Here is an 18236-nt window from a genome sequence, read left to right on the forward strand (position 1 = left end):
GGGACAGGGAGAAGGAACAGAACAGGTGAACCGGAGAGGGGGCGGGGCTCCTTCCGGAACTTTCCCTGCTCCAAGGGGATTGTGAAGGCTCAGAGCTATATGCAAATTACTCAAATTATCATGCAACCTACGGCTTAATTCTGAGTCGGCAGCAACTGGGGTCATTTTCTTAACACAGGGCAGTAGGGGGAACGGCGGTGCGCCCCCCAACTCCAGGCCCAAGGCTCCCTCCTAGGGAGATAGGAGAGCGTTTGCTGCCTTACCGAGCACTCAAGGAAGAAGCTCTGTACTATGGGCCGGGACTTCCTTTCGGAGCGTCAGTTTTACTCTCTGTAAGTGGGGGTGATAAGGTGGCCCTCTAGCACCTCGGCCGGGGAGAGGGCTCGGATAGGCAAACCTCGAAATCCTCAGTCGGCTTCGAGCCTGGGAACTGGACATGACCTCCATCCACCTTTTGGCCCTAGTCCACAAGCCCCTTAGGTTTCTTTTGGCAGAGGCCAGGAGAGCGGATTAGTTAAACTGTTGCCAGGGGGCGTGGCCGAGGTTACTAGGCTTCAGGGACATTGCTAAGCAACGCTGGGCGGGGCTCACGTTGCCAGGCCCGAGTAAGAGTCGCCAAGGACCCGAAAGGCCACCTAGCTTCCCTCGGTTTTAGTGGAAGGCGCCCCGCTACTCTGCTCTCCCCACGATTTTCTCTGCTTCCCTCCGGCAGGATGCTGTCTCTGAGGGTCCTTCCGGTCACACCCTCCGCGACTCCGTGATCCTATGGGCTCTGGGGCGAGGAAACCTGGGTCTTTGTGCACGTGTCTATGCGCTTGCTGGTGCGGTTAGGAGAGGGGCGGTCGCTTTTGGGTTTCCATAGCAACCGCTCCTATGCCACCCCATTGCTCCCAAAGATTTGAGCTGTTGCGTGTGCAAATTTACATGTATCTGCATGTCATTAACATAGAGGCGGGGCCGGAACTGTTTGGCAACTGTCCCTGGACAGTTGCGTTTGCTTCTCTCTCATCCCGCCTGATGGGCACGTGGGCCGCGCATGCGTGAGTGTTTTGCTTATTAAGGTTCCTAGATTTGGGGTAGGTGGGTGAACTATAATAGTGACCATTGGTTACCAGACCCCCAGTCACCTTACAGCGCAATTTACATTAATCTGTCAAGGTACCCCTGACCAAAGACACCCAACCAATTCCACCAGGCAATGCCAGCCCTGGTTGGAATCCCAGTTCTGCCCTTTCCTGACTGTGTGGCTTTGGGCAAGTTTAGTTGCTCTCTCTATGGTTCAGTTTCCTTCTCTGTGAATAGGGATACTAATCCCTAACTCAATCAGGTTATGTGAGGGTTCAATGAGATGCCACTTTTACATTCACTTCTTGCTGCTTCTGGCATACAATAGGCACTCAGTGGTAGCTCACTCCCTCCCTCCATGGAGCACAGCTCCTCTCAGACTCTGACCAAAGCAAATTGGCTTCCTTTGCTGCTCAAGACAGGACAATGAAACACCAGGAAGAACTTCCAGATGTCAGGGCAGACTGGATTCGAGGCAGAGGATGAGGACTAGTGGTTTGCCTGTTTGTCCTTCTTGGAGGCTGGAGGCCAGGGTGATGAAACATGGACCCTCCCTCCCATCACCACCACTACGCGCACCCTTACATTCTTGTCTCTCTATGGAGCCAACTGTTTCCAGAAACCTTGCACTGCTGTCTCAGAAGTTCTGAGGTGGCTACAGCAGTGGCAACTAAGGTTGAGAAGCTTAAGAACCAGAGCTAAGGAGGTGGTGACCAAGAAAGTACCCTCCAGGACTGAGATGTCTGGGATGGAGGTCGGCCCAGCAGGGGACTGAGGGCAGAAACTTTACTTGAAGAGCCGCATATCTGAGCTGTTGTCAGAGAGGACTGGGGAACCCTGGGGCCACTCCTTTGCTCTTTCTGGTCCTCGATATCCCCATTGTAGACAAATGGGACTCCTATGCTATGACTTGGGGTGGGGGAGGCAGAAGTCAGCTCAGTATGGAGAACCTTCTCACTACTGCAGCAACATAGCAGTGCCACGGAGGAAGTGAGTTCCTGTTAGGGCTGTGACAGCAAAGGCTGAGAAGGGCCCCTTGACATGGCTGGGATGGAGCAGCAGACCTCCATCTGCTGGGAGGTCCTTCCTGGGTCTATCTTTACCTTCCTGCTCTGGCAGAAGCTCCTTCTTGCCCTCCATTCTCCCAGTGTCTCTGTAACCTTAACAGCCTTGACTGTTAGGGCCAGAGGGGAGGCAGAGCGGATGTTAAAGAAGGAGAATCACTTTCCACTCAGTGTTGGTCTCTTAGTTCTCGATTAGGTTCAGATAATTAAGATAAACGAGATTGGCTCCTATCCTGAGTAGAGGAAGGCTGTTGGTGATGAAGAGGGTCTATAAAAGCTGGATTCTGATTGGTTCGTTGGCTTTCTGGAGGAGGTAGAACTACGTGGGGGCCACACCCTGCAGTTGTCACTCTGAGCACTGTATGCAGGACTGCTGTCTGCTGGAGGATGGCAGTGGGCCAAATCCTTCCCTAGTAGCCACCTGTGCTTCACAGGTGAGGGTTCTAGGGACAAGCTGAGAGCCTGGCAGTGCCCGGCTGGCCTGCTTGTGTCCCACTCTAGGGGCCAATTAAGTCTCCATCCCTAGCTGCGCCGATTAACAGTTAATAAGGCAGCAAACACCTGCAGCTATGGAGGCGAATTAAGAGCAACAGTCGGCATAATACACAACCCGATAAGTGAGCAATTAACAACCGGAGAAAGATTAATAGAAGCAATTACGTCCTACTCGGAGCTCTGTAAATACGACTGTCAATGGCTGAGGGATTCAGTCCAGTCTCACCGGGCCCCACCCCAGGCTGCAGCCTCTGCCGAGAGGGGAGTCAGCCCAGCTAGCCTGTGGATTCCCGACCACAGGGCCACATACACACGAAAAATGCACATATATGCAAACAGGCACATAGACATACATATACAGATGTGCTTGGAGAGATAGTCCACCAACACAGTCACACAGATGCACAAATGCCTTACTGTCACCCACACTCACTTTCACACAAATGAGTACACAGAGCTACACATTGGTCTTGCCAGAAGTACATACAGATATACACAGGAAAATACATGCAGTGTCACAGAGACACTTCTCTGTGACTAGCAGATACACAGTGACACTCCCATGTTCATATGTAGACACATAGCTCCATACCCAGGGTCCTGGATGCATGTGGCGTCTGCCTTCCTTTGATGCCCACCTTGCAAAGGGTCATCCATAGTGGGTGAGAGCTGCAGGAGGGTCTTGGACTGGGAGAACTGAAATGAAGGCAGGAAGGAATAGAACATGCTTGTGAACATGTCCATAAGCATGTCTGTGTGCATGTAACTCTAAGCATTTGTGTCCTTGCAAGAGTGTATTTTGCCAATGTATGGGCCCATTCCTGTGTGTAAGCACACACGTGTCTATACATGTGTGCCTGTGTGTGTTTGCATGTCATGATGTGTGCATGGGTGTATGTGCCTGTGTCCAGCAGATCTGTGACTACACACGTGGGTTTCTGGTTCACGTGCGATGCACTGCCAGTGCCCTTGTCTGGGTAACTGTGTGACTGTACCTCAGAGAGGCTGTATGTGTGTCCTATGTCTGTGCTGGAGCAGGTTCTGCGGGAATTCTCTATGGGATGCTTCCCAGAAAGCCTGTGAGTTCTGATGATCCCAGGGCCCACCTCCAGGTGTCAGGGCTCAAGGACAATCAAGCATCCTCTAGGACTCCTTGTGGGGGGCTTGGTTTCCCTTGCAGGGCTCCAGCCCCTCTAGTGGGACTCAGCACCACTGGGCCTCACTCAGGTAGAGGGAGAGAAATGAGAACAGTTTCTAAAGGAATGGACTCAGAGGTTAATGTCTCCTGATTGAAAAGCAAGCCAGGAGTTCCCTGAGAATGGACATCTTCCTCTCAGGGCCACAACTCCAGGGCCTGAGCCCTTCCCACTCCTGCCCCCACCATGGAAAACCTCCAGAACCAAGATTCATGCACTCAGCCCACAGTCTGGGACATAACACCATCACACACAGAAACCCCAGACCGCCAGGATACAGTCTTGCAGACACAAACAGAGAGAGTCGTGAATATAAACACATAAAATCCTACTCAACGGTTGCTCCCAGACCTAGCTGCCCTTGCACAGTCCCAGTGCACACAGAAAATCACACACGCAGTGATGCCCACACACACCTGCACTCCCGCAGGCCCACACACCCATCACTCTCTGAGATGAGCTTAGTGCCAAGCCTGAGGGCCCAAAGGGGCTTCCTGCCACAGGTCCCCCTACTTCCCCCATCACTAGCCTGGCTAGATGGCAGAGGCCGCCAGGCCTCAGGAGAGTTCTTCATCACCGCTAACCTGCCAGCTGACCCGCGGGTGCACTGAGGCCTGGCTCTGCCAGAGGGGGGCACGGGTGTAAATAAGGGGGTAATGAAGCTCACCAACACCCCCCCACCCGAGACCTGGATGTGCCCTGCCCCAGGGCCTCTCATTTTTGAGCAGGGAGAAGCTTCTGAGCCACCCACACACCCTCAGACTTCCACAGGACACCGAACACCTGGATACAGGCAGTGTCTGCACCCCACCTTAGCACCCACTGCCAGACACCCCCTCTCCAGGCCCAGGTGTGAAATACTCACCAGAGACAGGACTGACCTTACAGAGAACCTGGCCAGGCCCCTCAGCCCCTTCTCTGCCTCCCATTGTCTAGTGAAAGCAGACAGGAAACAGATCTGAGGGCCCCCAAAGCCAAAATATCTGCCTGTCAGGCTTTCCTTCTGTCAGTCAGCGCAGCCTTCTGTTTGACTTTTATTCATTCAATCTTTGTTTTTCATTTGTTTATTTGTTCATTCACTCATTCATTCATTCAACCAGTAAGGACATTAAACAGATCATTACTCTCAGTCTGATGACCTGGCTGCCCTCCTAGTATCCTAGGGGTACAGTAGCTGGGGAGGGAGAAAAGGGGGATCTGGGCTCTGAGGGAGGAGAGCGGGGAAAGGAAGAGGGATTCCCATCTCCTACTTCTTCTTCAGTCTCTCAAAGTGAAAGAAAATGTGCTGCTTCTGCAGCTGGAGGGAAAAAAGCCAAGTCCCAGGGTAATAGATAATAACAGCGAACAATTACAGGCTCCTACTCTGTGCCAGGCACCTTTCTAAGTGCGTTACATGAATTAACTCAGTTCATCCTCAGAACAACTCTATGAGGCAGTTACTATTATTAACCCGACCTGGGGGGCAGAGGGAGGTTAAGTAATTTGCCCAAGGTCAAACAGCTTGTCAGAGTCACCCCAAGTGTCTAAAGAGCCTAGGGTGAGGATACAAAAGGAGGTCCGTAGCGCTCCACCAGTTCCCCTCCTCCTCCATCCCTGGGCTCCCCGCAGCAGCAGGAGGGGCCTTGTGTGCACGTCTGTTGACGCCCTGACACTCCGGTCCCTGCCTGCCTTACTCCTGGCAAATAGCCTCGCTTCTTCCAGCTGTCAGGCTTGAGGAGAAAGGCGATGGAAAGAGGCCACCAGGTCCTGGCAACTGGCTTAGGGCTGTCTGGGGAGGGAATTCCGGGGTCCTGGGTTGGGTTCTGGTCTAGAAGGGGGCTAGAGTTCAAGGTGGGTTACAACCCTGTGGGCCTGTGGACCTTCCAATTCTTCACCCCGTGCAGAAGAGGGCCACAGGGGGGTCATCTAAAGTGAGGCGCCCAGGGTAAGGGCTTCTGTTGCCCAGGTCTGAGAGTATTGGGGCTAGTAAGTGGCAGATCCAGGATATGATCCCAGGCTCTCCAGCTTGAGTCACCTCTTAACAGACTGAGGGGGCCCAAGGGGACTGGTGACTCACAGGAGGGGCCGATGTTGCTGAGTTCTACTTCCCCATCCCCCACTTCCAACCCCAGCTCTGCCCCAACTAAATTCAGGTCCTTCCTACCCTGGGAATCCTCTGTGCCCTGCTCCATCTGGCTGCAGAGCTCTCAAGGATGACTTAATTCTCAATGGTATGGCTCCTCCCACCCAATTTCCATTGACACCTCTGCCCCTCCTGCAGCAGGGATTAGGGAAGGAGTGGAGGCTCCTGGGATTGAATGGGGACTGGAAACATCAACACATCCAGCTCCCTGCCTCTGTTTCCCTGGCCCCAGGATTCCTGCCAGGTCTCCAGAGGCTTTTTCCCATAATTACCCAGGCTAGGAATTTCAATCTCTGGTGCCAGCCAGGCCCTTGTTATGCAAATATAGGCAAATGAGATGCAAACGGAGCAGTTCCAGATTAACAGAGAAATCCCCAGCAGCTGGAGGAGTCACCATAAAGTCAGCTCACTCGAGCTTCCCCAAGCTCCCCGCCTCCGGTTTCTGTCCACCTGGGTCTGTCTGGTCCCTCCCGTTACCACTCTAATGCCTCTCTTAGGGGGCTATCTGCTCAGACACAAGGAGGGTCTGGACAAGAGGGGACACCAAGGCCCAGGTGATGGAGGCATCACGTTTCCAGCTGAGAGCTCTGCCCTCTCCCCACTTCTAGAAGATCCAGGCAGGAGTGGCAGTTAGGGGCGGGGTGGTGAGTAGGGCTGGGAGAGAGGGAGAACACTGGTTGACCTGAAGAAGAGAGAATTCACACACACACATACACATGGGCACACAGAGTTGAAGGTGAGAGTCGCCCCTAAGATGTACACGCATATGCACTAGGTCAGACACAAGCCCCACAGGTACCACCACACACATCTGGCCTACCTCCTCCATCCCCCGACTGACCATAAATCAAGCCACAGACATCAACAGGCTGCAGTGCAGTGCGAGGGTGGGCTGTGTGCCCATTCCTGGGGCCTGGAGGTTAAAGGAGAGTGCTGGTGGAAGGACATGGGTCTGTGTGAAGACAGAAGGGAGAAGATCCTGTCCAGGGCATCTCCCTGGCAAAGGAATCTGGGAGCATGTGGAGGTCTTGGCCTGAGCAGTGCCCACCTAAATCCCCCCAGGGGCAGGACCAAGGCTGGTGGCAGTGCCTGAGGGGACCCTGGCCCGCCAGCAGGTCCAACCAGCCCAGACCCAACTTCTAAAAATAAGAGTCGAGAATCTAAGCCCCTGGTTGGTTCTGCAGGAGCCTGTTGCCTTGACAACGCCTTCTCAGAGGCCCTCCCTCCCGGCTGCCCCGTTTGGCTGCTGGTGTTTGTGCCAGTCCCCTATGCTGGCCCCTCTGTCCCATCCTCCTGGGGAGGGAGGAGGGGTAGTGGGACTGGGAGTGGAATAGCCGGGAGGCCCATGGGGGCTGCAGCTGAGCACAATAGCCTGAGCGTGAGACCCATCTGGGGCTGACTGTGTCGGAGGCTGTCTGACTGTGGGTGTGTGGCTGTGTGTGTGACAGGACCCGTGTCTGACAGCCTACGTCAGGCTGTGTCTCCGTGCATCTCTCTCAGTATCCCTGCAGGCAACTGTGCTCTCTCTCCAGGGATCCAGGCCCCTGTGTGCAGTGGTGTGTATCTGGGTCCTGAGGGAAGTTCTGGCCTTGGCCTTTCGGTGCCTGCCCCTGCCCATGGCCCCCTGCCTCCTCCGCATGGGCTTCTCCTTAACCCTGACCACCCCCACTTTCCGGCGGGGGCGCAGCAGGCCGGGAGCACACAGGCACAGGGGCGCCCAGCGTGAGCCAGAGGTGGGGAGTGGTGACCATACCACGGTCAGCTTCTTCTAAGGTCTGCAGACAAATATCAAATAAGCTTCAAATCTGCTCCTTGGGGGGAAATGGGGGAGAAATCCACTCCTAAATCTCTGAGTACATGCATGTGTATGTGTCCGCTATAAGTCACTGTCAGAGGCAGAGCCTCCCCTCCCCCGCCCTGCCTCCCCTCTCCAATTAATCTCCAAGTCCTGTCAAATCTCCTCATAATCACTGCTCCAGCCCGCCCCTCCTCTCTTCCTCTTTGCCACCACCACCTAGCTCAGGCCAACCCTCTCTCTCACCCAGATGATGCAGCAGACTCTGAATGGCTCTCTTGAGTTCCCAGGTGCTACACCTTACCTCACCCTATCTCCCATGCTCCATCCCCTCTGTAGACTCTGTGGCTACAATGAAGATCTTTCTAAAACACAACTCAGATTTTGTTATGTTACATCCCCTGCTTCAGACCATCCACTTTATTCTCAGGGCAAAGCGCCAGCTCCTCAACCTGGTCTTCTAGGCCTTCTCCAGTCTAGTCTGTGCTCACTGACTTGGTTTATCTATTGCCCCTTCACTGAGCTACACAAGCTACTAAGAGTTTCCAGAAGAGCTCAGGATCCCTCTCGCCTCTGTGCCTTTGCACATCATGCTTCCCAGCCTAGAACCAATCCTCCCTCCTTTGGATAAAACTTACTCATCCTGAGACTCAGCACAGGCATCACCTCCAGCAGGAAGCCTTCCCTGACTGCCCCCAGGCTCGGTTAAGGAGCCTTTCTGCTTTCATGACATCCTGAGCTGCCCCCCAGTGCTCACACATTCTGCACATATTTCTAATGATTTCCCCTCCTCTCATATTTTGTAGAAGATTTAGAAGAAACAGGAAAGTATTATTGAAATAAAAAATCACCCATAATCCTCTCAGATTAACTCTGTTTATTTCCTTGCAGATTTCCTTTAAATGAATTATTTTCTTTATAAAATTAAGAATATCCTATATGTGTAGTTTCTTCTCCTGCTTTGTTTTACTTATCATTATATAGTGAGCTTTTTCCCAGGTTATTAAAAATTCTTCAAGAACATGACTTTTAATGGTTGCATAATACTCTTATATATGGATATATCATAATTTATTTAACCAACCTTCTATTGCTAGACATTTATGTTAGTTGTGATTTTTCACAGTTATAAATAATGGTAATAAGCATCCTTATGTGTGGTTCTTTTTCAACGTCTTTGGTTATTTCTTGGATTGAGTTCCTAAAAGTAGATTAACAGGACCAAGGGGTCTGTCTGTTTTAAAAGCTCTTGACACCACAGCCCGATGGACTCTATCCTTCCATCAGTGCAGTCTGAGAGTGCCCCGGATTTCAGTTCTCATCAACAATGGTGCTGTCTTTAAAAAAAAAAAAAGCTGTATTAATTTCATTAGGTAAAACTGCATTGTATTGTTTTAATTTGCATGTCTTTGATTACTGGTGAGGATAAACCTATTGTATCTCCTCTTTTGTGTCATGCACAGGTCACACAGAGCTATAATTATATTTTTACATCCTGCCTCTCCCTTACCAACCTCAGCTCCTGAGGGCAGAGGCTGTTTGGGTCCAATTCTCTGTAGCAGGAGCAGGGACAGAGGAGGTGTTCCCAGAGTACTGGATGGATTGAATTGAAGACAGTGTCTTCAGCCTAAGCTTTGACATTGGACAGACCTGGAGTCAAGCTTAGATCAGAGGATTGAACTTGGACAACTTACTTCGCCTTCCTGGGCCTCAGTTTCCGCATACATTAAGTGGGTTTGTGTGAGTATTAAACATGATGAAGTATATGAAGAGGCATACAAAGGCCTGTGAGCAGTGGATAGTATTTGAGGTCTGCTCATGTTCACGTTCAGGGAGTTGGCTTTGCCAAGGGAGGAAGGAATGTGCAGGTACAGCTAACTTCCTTCTCAGAGACAAGATGGTACCCAGATGCCTCTTGATCCAGAGGTGGGCAGGGAGCTCAGACCAAACAGTCTGGGCAAGACTGGGAAGGGCCACGGCAGCAGTCAGGCCTAAGTTCAAGTCCAGCTGAGACCCTCTGGTTTGTGTTCTTGTGTAAGTCTGAGAGGGGAATTGCTGGTTCTGTTCACATCCGGCAGGGTTTGTGCATTGTGGGCTGTTACTTACACCATTGCCTGGTGTGGTTTAATCACCATCACCAGAGAGGGAGAGCACCTCTGCCCTGGTGGCCCAGCATCTCTTCCTGAGATTGGCCCTCTGCCACAAGGAGTATCTTAGACACAAGCCCTGGCTCGGGGAACCCTCACCCATTCTGGCACAGGACATGTTCCAAGACAGACATGCACAATTTCTCTGAACATTACCAGCCTAATGATACTGTCACTTGGAGTCTGGAAATGAGGAGAAATCGGCTTTTTCTCAGTAATTAACGTGAGTGATGGGCCTTGAGATGGAGTGACAACCCCCCAAGTGAGAGCCAAGCTCTCAGGGAAGACAGCCAGGTCATCCCCCTGCTTCTCGGAAGGTTTGTGATTCATCGCTAACCTCTGTTGGGTCTCCCTTAGATAGGCCAACACCCCCCCCCCACCAAACACAGATATTTTCCCTTTGTCATCCCTTTAGGGATCACTTTAGGGGCTGAGCCTTGATGGTAAGGAGGTTCCTCCTTGAGTCTGCCCATAGTCCTTCAAGCTGCAGTTCAGCTTGCTGTGCCATTGCCCTCCTGAGAGCTGCCTTTATTTTGGGGGGGGGTATCCTTGGCTTAGTAAGGGATTTCTTTATCTCATCTGTTGAAAGCAGAGGTGAAAACACCTGCATAAGAGTGGGTTGAAGTGAGGTACTCCAGGCTTTGTAAGGGTGTTCAGGAAAAAAACCTGGAGGGATGGGGACAGCACTTGGCTGTAGCAGACGGGAGGGCTGAAAGCTGACTCAGCTTTCCTTTCTAAGTGAAGCATCACCAGATTCATGAATATCTCTCTGGGTCCCTGCCTCACTTTTCCCACCAGCCTCAGGGAAACATGTTTTTATCCCATCCCTTTGTCTTCTTTATTTGCCTTCTTTAAATCAGCTCCAGGATCTGCTCATGAGCAGCTCTAAGTCCAGTGAGACAGGCAGATGCTGAAATCAACAGCTCTGAAACAGAGTTTGCAGTGTCACAGAAGGAGGATGAGGTTACAAAGGGGGCCCAGAGGAGAGAATTGGTGCTTCCTGGGGGAATCTGGGAGGTAGAGGAGGGGGCCTGGAAAGATGCATTTGGTAGCAAGAAAGGGGCGTTGGAAGGGCAATCCAGGCAAAGTGAACAGCATGGTCAAAGGCTGGGAAGTAAGAGGGTAAGAGAGAGCTCGGCATGATAAGGAAATCAGGTCTAGATCCTGGGATGCAGGGTGGATGTGGAGGCAGGAAGAGAGGGAAATCTGGGAGGTCTGCAAGGGTCAGATGGTAAAAGGCAGTGAACGCTGAGGTAGGGAATCTGAACTTTATCCTGAGAGCACTGGGGAGCCATTGAGGGTTTAAGTAAAGGAGGAATATGGTGGGATTTATTCCTTTGGGTGATCACTTAGAGAAAATATGGACAGGGGATGAGGGATAGGACTGGCAGCTACTGCTACAGTGTCCGTGGTCCTGGAGGGCAGTGGGTTCCAGAGATGTTAAGAGGGGTCATCAGATGGGACCCCATAGCAGCTGTAGGTGAGATGGGTGGTTGCTGGTGGTCCAAGGTCAGAAACCCAAGGGAGTCTCAGCACAGTCTCCTCCTCCCAACCTGAGCTTCCAGTGGCTCCCGAGGCCCCAGGAGAATGTTTCAATTCCCTGCAGTGGCATTCCTGGTCTGGCCCTACCTAGCTCTGCGGCCTCATCTCCCCCACCACCCTGTGCTCTGACCCAGCTGGTTTCTCCATTAGCCATGAGCTCACATGACCCACTCCAGCATCTAAGTCTTTGTTCATGTTCATTACTGTCCCCTTCCTAACTCTTCCCCCTTTTCTGCCTCCCCAAATCCTCCCCACCTCCTCATTGAAGGAGGTCCTGTCTGCCTCTGTTCCCCTCTGTCCCCATAACCCATCTTCCCTCCCTTCCGCTATACCCTTCACTTAGCAAAGACCTGGGCAGACCATGTCATTGGCATAAACAGTGGCTCAAAAATCCTTATAGGAGAACTGCAGGCTTTGGCTCAGGTCAGGGTAGAGAGCTGGCTCCCACTCTGCAGGGCGCTCTGACGGGGCCAGGCCGGGTGAGCAGTCTTGTCTGCAGCTATCTCTTGTCGGCCAACGGGTTGTCGTTATTGCTCCAAATTAGGCACCAATTTGCCCGTGTAATTGTTTGCTAATTGGCATGAAATCCTAATGTAATTACTTGGACCCCTTATTGGGGAGCCTGGGGAGCCAGAGGCAGTGGGGGGCCACTGGAGCAGGGAGGGTCTAGGAGGCTGGGGAAATGTGTCTGAGAGAGGAGGCCCTGGACTGACATTAGGACTGAGACAAGGAAAGGTAGAGATTGCAGAATCTCCATCTCTCTGGAAAAGATGGTCTGGCAAAGATGCTGAAACCAGTTCATGCCAGCTTATGAGAGCCCATTGTTAAATGTTTAGGAATTTTGCCAACCAGTTGACTTCATGTTGGTCATTGAAATTGGCCATCATGGGAGGATTTACACCACAGAAATTGGCAAATGCTGCAAATCATGGTCACGCCTCCCTACTCCCTACCCAGAGCCAGTTGAACAGTTACCAGCACACCACTGAAACCATCTGAAATGTGATGGAAGAGCCTCAGAAATTCTAATTGTGTTAAGGCTGGAAGGTCCCTCCAAATCCCAACGCAAGGGGAAACTGAGGCTGAGAGGCCACCTAGGAAGTCTGTGACCTACCAGACTGTCAGTCTGGGCTCCCCTACTCCCCAGGACTGATAAAAGCTAAGAGGGCAGCAGAGTTGCTTGAGGATTCAGCATCAAGAGAGAATAAGGAAGCACTAAAGGTGGACAGGTTGTCATGGCCAGGAGAGGGCAGAGGGACCCCAGGGGACCACAGAAGGTCATGTTGAAAGGGGCTCCTATCAACAATCTAGCCTGTTTCTTTGGCTCTCTCCCAGGTAGCAGGGTAGTTTGGTAAAGTGAGGAGTACCAGGCAGGGTTGGGAGGAGGGGAGGCTAGTACCAGGACATTGTGGGGATGCCATTTTAGTCACGGCCCCCCATCCCCCACTCTCCATCCCTGGCAACCAGTCTCCCCAAAATTGACTCTCACACCTCAGGTTGCTCCCCATTCTCCTCCCTGCAGTCTGTCCTTAATCTCTCCTACTGTATCAGCTCCCAAGATTCCATTTTCTCTAATCTCTGTCTTTACCACGGACTCTGTCTTCCTGGTCACTGTCCCCGGATGTCCTGAAGGCACCTTGATGCAGTGTGTCCAAAATAGAAATCATCGACTTCTCACAATCTTTTCCCACCTGAGTAAATGGCATGCTCCCCCTCAGGGCCTTTGCACTTGCAATTCCCCATATTTGGACAGCTCTTCCTCCAAATATACGTCACGTCCTTCAGGTCTCAGCTCAGTTGTCACCTTCCCAAAGCTGCTTCCCTGACCTCCTTACCGCAGGTCGCCCCCATTTTCCTCTCTCTCTCTTATCCCCAAACCAGGTACTATTTTCCTTCTTTGTAATTACCAACACTCACATTCCATGTATTTATGCTTTTGTGTCTGCCCCCCCTCCCCCAGGAGAAGAGAAACTCCACATAAGCACAACAGTATGTGGTCAGGTTCTAGAAGTTCCTTGAGGTTCTAGATTGTATCCATTTCACCCGCTCAGTGCCAGGCTCAGTGCCAGGTAAGCTCTCAATAAATATTTGTTGAATGAATGAATGATGGAATGAGCCTCTAACCAGTCACCTTCTCCAGTCCTTACTCCTCAAATCCATCTTCCAGTTGCCCTGCTGTCTTTCCTTAAACAGACTTGACTATGATTCTTTCCTGTCCAACATCCTCCTTAGATCTCTGTTGCTTCCAGAATAAATCCTACTTCTAGTTTAGCTTACAAGGCCCTCAGTGATGTATTTCCAGTCAAACCTCTAGCTTCACACATCCTCCCCCAAACATAACCATGCACATGCACACACAGGCACAAAGCCATGCACAGGGCCTGGATATACTATTTCTGCCTCTTTATAAGGCTCCCTCTGCCCTTAGGTGGTCCTCTGCTTCCTCTGATTCATTTATTTCTTTTCCTCACTTGATCAATAGTGTTTTTGGAGCTTGGTGCCAGGCCCTTTGCTGAGCCTTACTGAGAGGAGTCAGCCTCCTCAAAATGTCCCCCATCTGTCAGGGAAGGAGAACCTGAAATCATCATCTCATCTCTAGTTCTCCTTTTTTGTCCTTTGGGCATCTTGACATCACCTCCCTGTGCCCAGTCAGGCCCCTGGAGGGTCCCCAGAGGAGGCAGCCTCTGGCTCTTGCCTGCCTCTGGCTATGGAACCACACATTATGGGAATGACCAGGAGTAACTAGATTTAGGGTCTTTACAGCCCTTCTTCCCTGCGGCTTCTGGAAGATAGGATGCAGGGTGAACCCTCACCATCAGGGCCCAGCCTAGGGCCTGACAGAGTGACGGGAACATGGAGTGATTCAGGCAGCCCTTCTTCTCTAGGACTCCTGAGCATCAGCCCTCTTCACCCCACAGGGTCTAAAACCCAGGGAGGGTTGAGGTTGTTCAAGCGAGTGAAATGTACACACAAACTTGCCTGTCTCTGGGTTTGCACCAGCAGGCCTGCCCTCTGAGCTTCCTGTCAGAGGCCTGTTTCACACTGCTGTTTGTGTTAGGCCTGCTTGGGAATGTACCCAGACTTGCCTGAGTTAGGGCTCATGTGCGCATGTGCCTGTTAGGAGCATGCATCGCCTCGGGACCCAGGTGGTGGCAGTCCGCCGGTCCTTCCTGCGCTCTAGCTTGAGTCTGCAGTGCCACAGGTCGGTGAAGATCTCATAGCCGTGCAGGTCCATTGCCCAAGACGGATGAGCTGCCCCCACGCCCTCCGAAGAGCATAAGCGTGAAACGCCCTTCGGGCTAACGGCTCATCCTCCCCGGCCATTGCCTCCAAGAGCCCATTGAGTGCCCGTGGGTCAGCGAGCCGGGCGGCCGGCCCGGGAGCAGAGGGGCGGGGCTTGACTGGGGCTGGCGGCGACCCGGGGTCTCTGTGAGCAGAGGGCCCTTCCCTCAGCCTCCTGCGCGCGCCCAGAGAAGCCCAGCGGCGGCGCGGAGGACACACAGGGCGCTCTCACGGACAGCCACTCCTGCACCCTCGCACAGACACACTGACATTCACGGGCACCAACACCGGCGGAGACACAATGACACAGACACTCAAGCGCACAAACGCACAGACACGATCGCAGCCTCTCAAAGGGTCTGGACGCGGCACACACCAACAGACACCTTCCTACAAACACCACCTCCCCACCCAGGCTCACGGGGCAAACGCTCGTCCACACGTGTGCGCACACACACTGACACACCCTCAGTGACATAGCCAGCGAGCACTCAGACGCACTGGCACATTCGCAGACACGCAGGACCGGGAACATGGACACACACAGACATGCTTTGGCGGACTGGTCCTGGAAACACACACTCGCAGAGGACAGCCCTTGCCCACAGCGCGCACAGACACGCGACACGCTTCAGTGTACGCTCACGCAGTGATGGAGACCCCGACACTGGGGCTCCCCGCCACTCGCTCGCAGCCCATGCCGGGCTCGCCTGGGCCCCACAGAGGCCCAGTCACAAAGCACGTCCACCCAAACACACGCCACCCACGCAGGCGCGCGTGAGCGGGCACACCAGCATCACACACTCAACCACACAACGCAGACGCACTTGGGTCCCAGCTGCCTTTGAAATTCAAATCTGCGCTGCTTCACGCTGCTCTGGGACCTTGCGATCGGGCACCCCAGCCTCCGCCGCCGCAGCTGCTGGCTCTGGACTCGTTACCGCCGCCCATCCCGGAGCGGAAATTAAGATTCGTTTCAGGGGAGACCTGGGCGGGGCGCGGGGCACATGGCAGCCTCGGCGGGAGTGAGCGGAGGGGTGCGGGGCACCGGAGGAGAAGGAGCCCCTGTTCCTTCAGCTAGGTGACCTTGACCCGGTAGCCGGCAGTTTCTGGGTTCCCTCAGAAGGGCCCCTTCCTCCAAAAGGCAGGTGCAGAGGTGGCCAAGTTGGTTGGGAGTGGGAGCACACCAGGGTCTCAGCCTGGGAGTGTGTGTGTCCCTGGGGGCTTCCTGGAAAGAAGGAGTTAAAAAAATCCCCAAAGATAAGAATCACCATGTCAGGAGTACAGATCTGTAGACACACACAACACACTAATCCACATCCCTCATCTAGACACTATGTATAATACCTAGGCCCACAACTGCCCACAGACACACACCAAATAGTATCACACACACACAGGCCCCCTGGGGAATTGAAGGCCTGCCAACAGCCTCAAGCACACACAGAAACACACACCACAGGCTGGCACAGACATGGGACAAACACCACTACACGGACACACACAGGCCTGCAAATTTCACACACCCTGACTCACATGCCACCCTAAGGCACAGACACACATAGGCCTGAAAACACTTTCCCCTATACAAACACGCATACACAGGCTCAAACACACTCTGAACACAAAGAAACACCACATACCCTGGTCGCACACAAACTCCAACTCCAAACACTGCCCTATCAATGTTCCCCACCTTCAGCCAGACACTGAGTAGATACACAAACCCCAGTGTCACACACCAGTGTGCATTCGATACCGTACGTATACCCACACAGAAAAATCAGTGCACCGAAATGCTACGCACCCTGCATACAAATACACATGCACACACATACACACACAGCAGAGATCCTCAGAGCCAGGCCAATGCTTCTGACGCACAAGGCCTAGGCAGACACACACAAAATCTGCACACAGTCACACCGTATACACACACAGACTCTTCTCCCCACGCAGTGACGCACACAACCACCCACACGTGTACCGGAGCTCAGCCCCACTCACTCCCACTCTGACATGCAGAACACTGGCTCAGCTATGCACCCCAGGGCCTCTTCCCTCCAATAGCAACTCAGGAGCCATCTCCCTCCTTCTCCTCCTCCCCACCATCCCCTACCCCAGCCACAGGCCATGCCTGCAAGCCTGAGACCCCCAGAGGTCAGAGCTGCCGGGGTTGGCCCTGAGACAGGCCCAGCCCCTCACCCGGCAGTGATTGCTTTACTGCCAGCCCAGTGGTGTATGTTCCAGCAAGAGGGGTGTTCTCCTGGGGTGTGTCTGTGCGTGGTGGCGTCAGTGGGGACTGCGGTCATGCCTGCCAGGGAAGTGTGTAGGTGTCAGCGGTCCTCTGCCATGTCCTTCCCAACATCCTCAGTGACTGGCGGCCTCCCCCAGATCTACGTGTCCAGCTTCAGCCTCTCCTTTCAGGGACCAGGCCCTGGGAGTTGGACCCCCTCAGATCTCTCACCCTGAGGGAGCTGGGCTTCTCTGGAAGATCAATTCTAATCCTGAAATAAATTATCTTCCGTAGTTGGTGCTTGGTCTGTTCTCTAGGGAGATGCAAGGAGGACAAGGATGAAGCAGGATGAAGGCAGGGCCTTCGGGACTGAGGGGAGGCCCAGGGTTGATCCCTGCCTCTCTCTAAGCCACAGTGTCCTCATCTGTGAAATTGGGGTAACCATACCCATTTGAGGGGTTGTTCTAGGGGCTAATTGTGACAATAAGTTAAAAATAGCCACTGCAGTGTTAGGCCCACAGAGGGGTTCCATGGGATGGGCTGGTCCCTCTGGACCCCCTGCTTGCCCTGCTTGTGTGTCCAGCTTGGCACAAGCCCAGTACAGCAGGATTCAGGTGCCACAGAGCTCCCCTGGGGGATGGCGAGAAAACCTGGAGCAACTCAGATGGTGGGAACTCAATGACCCTCCAACTACCAATGTGCCCCATGCCTGCCAGGGCCCCTGAGGGATTCTCGCCCACCCCCACCCTGGGGCAGGAAGCTGGGGTCCACTCTTCTCAGGCATCTCCACCCCTGCCTGTCCACCAGCCTGCAGGTGTTGATACGGGATATGGTGCTGTCATTTGTGGGTGTCTGAAGTAGTTGCTGGGGCACCTTGCCCTTAAGGCCCGCAGCAGGGTGCAGGGGAGTGTGGGATTAGACCTCAGGGAGAATTTTCCAAGAGGAGTGCTTGGGCTGCCCCCTGTCAACCCGGAGGGATTGTGTCTGACCTCAGCCTAGAGCAAGAGGCAACAGGACTGATAGATGAGCCAGACAGGTCCCTGCTGCACCAGAAAAATGGAGGGTGTTATGTTCTGGGGTTGGGTGTGTGTGGTTCATTATATGCCTGTGTACTCCAGGCAAGTGTACATATGTCTGTGGGCCAGTGACTGTGTAAGTGTGTAGATATGAGTTTCTCTGTATATGCATCTGTGTATGTGCATGTGTGTTTACACAGACCAGGATGGCAGAAAAGGAAGAGGTGCTTCCAAATAAGGAGAGGAGGTGCTACAGAGAAGTGGATCCAGAACCAG

This window comes from Vicugna pacos, chromosome 13, assembly GCF_048564905.1.
Source record: "Vicugna pacos chromosome 13, VicPac4, whole genome shotgun sequence".
Classification (NCBI taxonomy): domain Eukaryota; kingdom Metazoa; phylum Chordata; class Mammalia; order Artiodactyla; family Camelidae; genus Vicugna; species Vicugna pacos.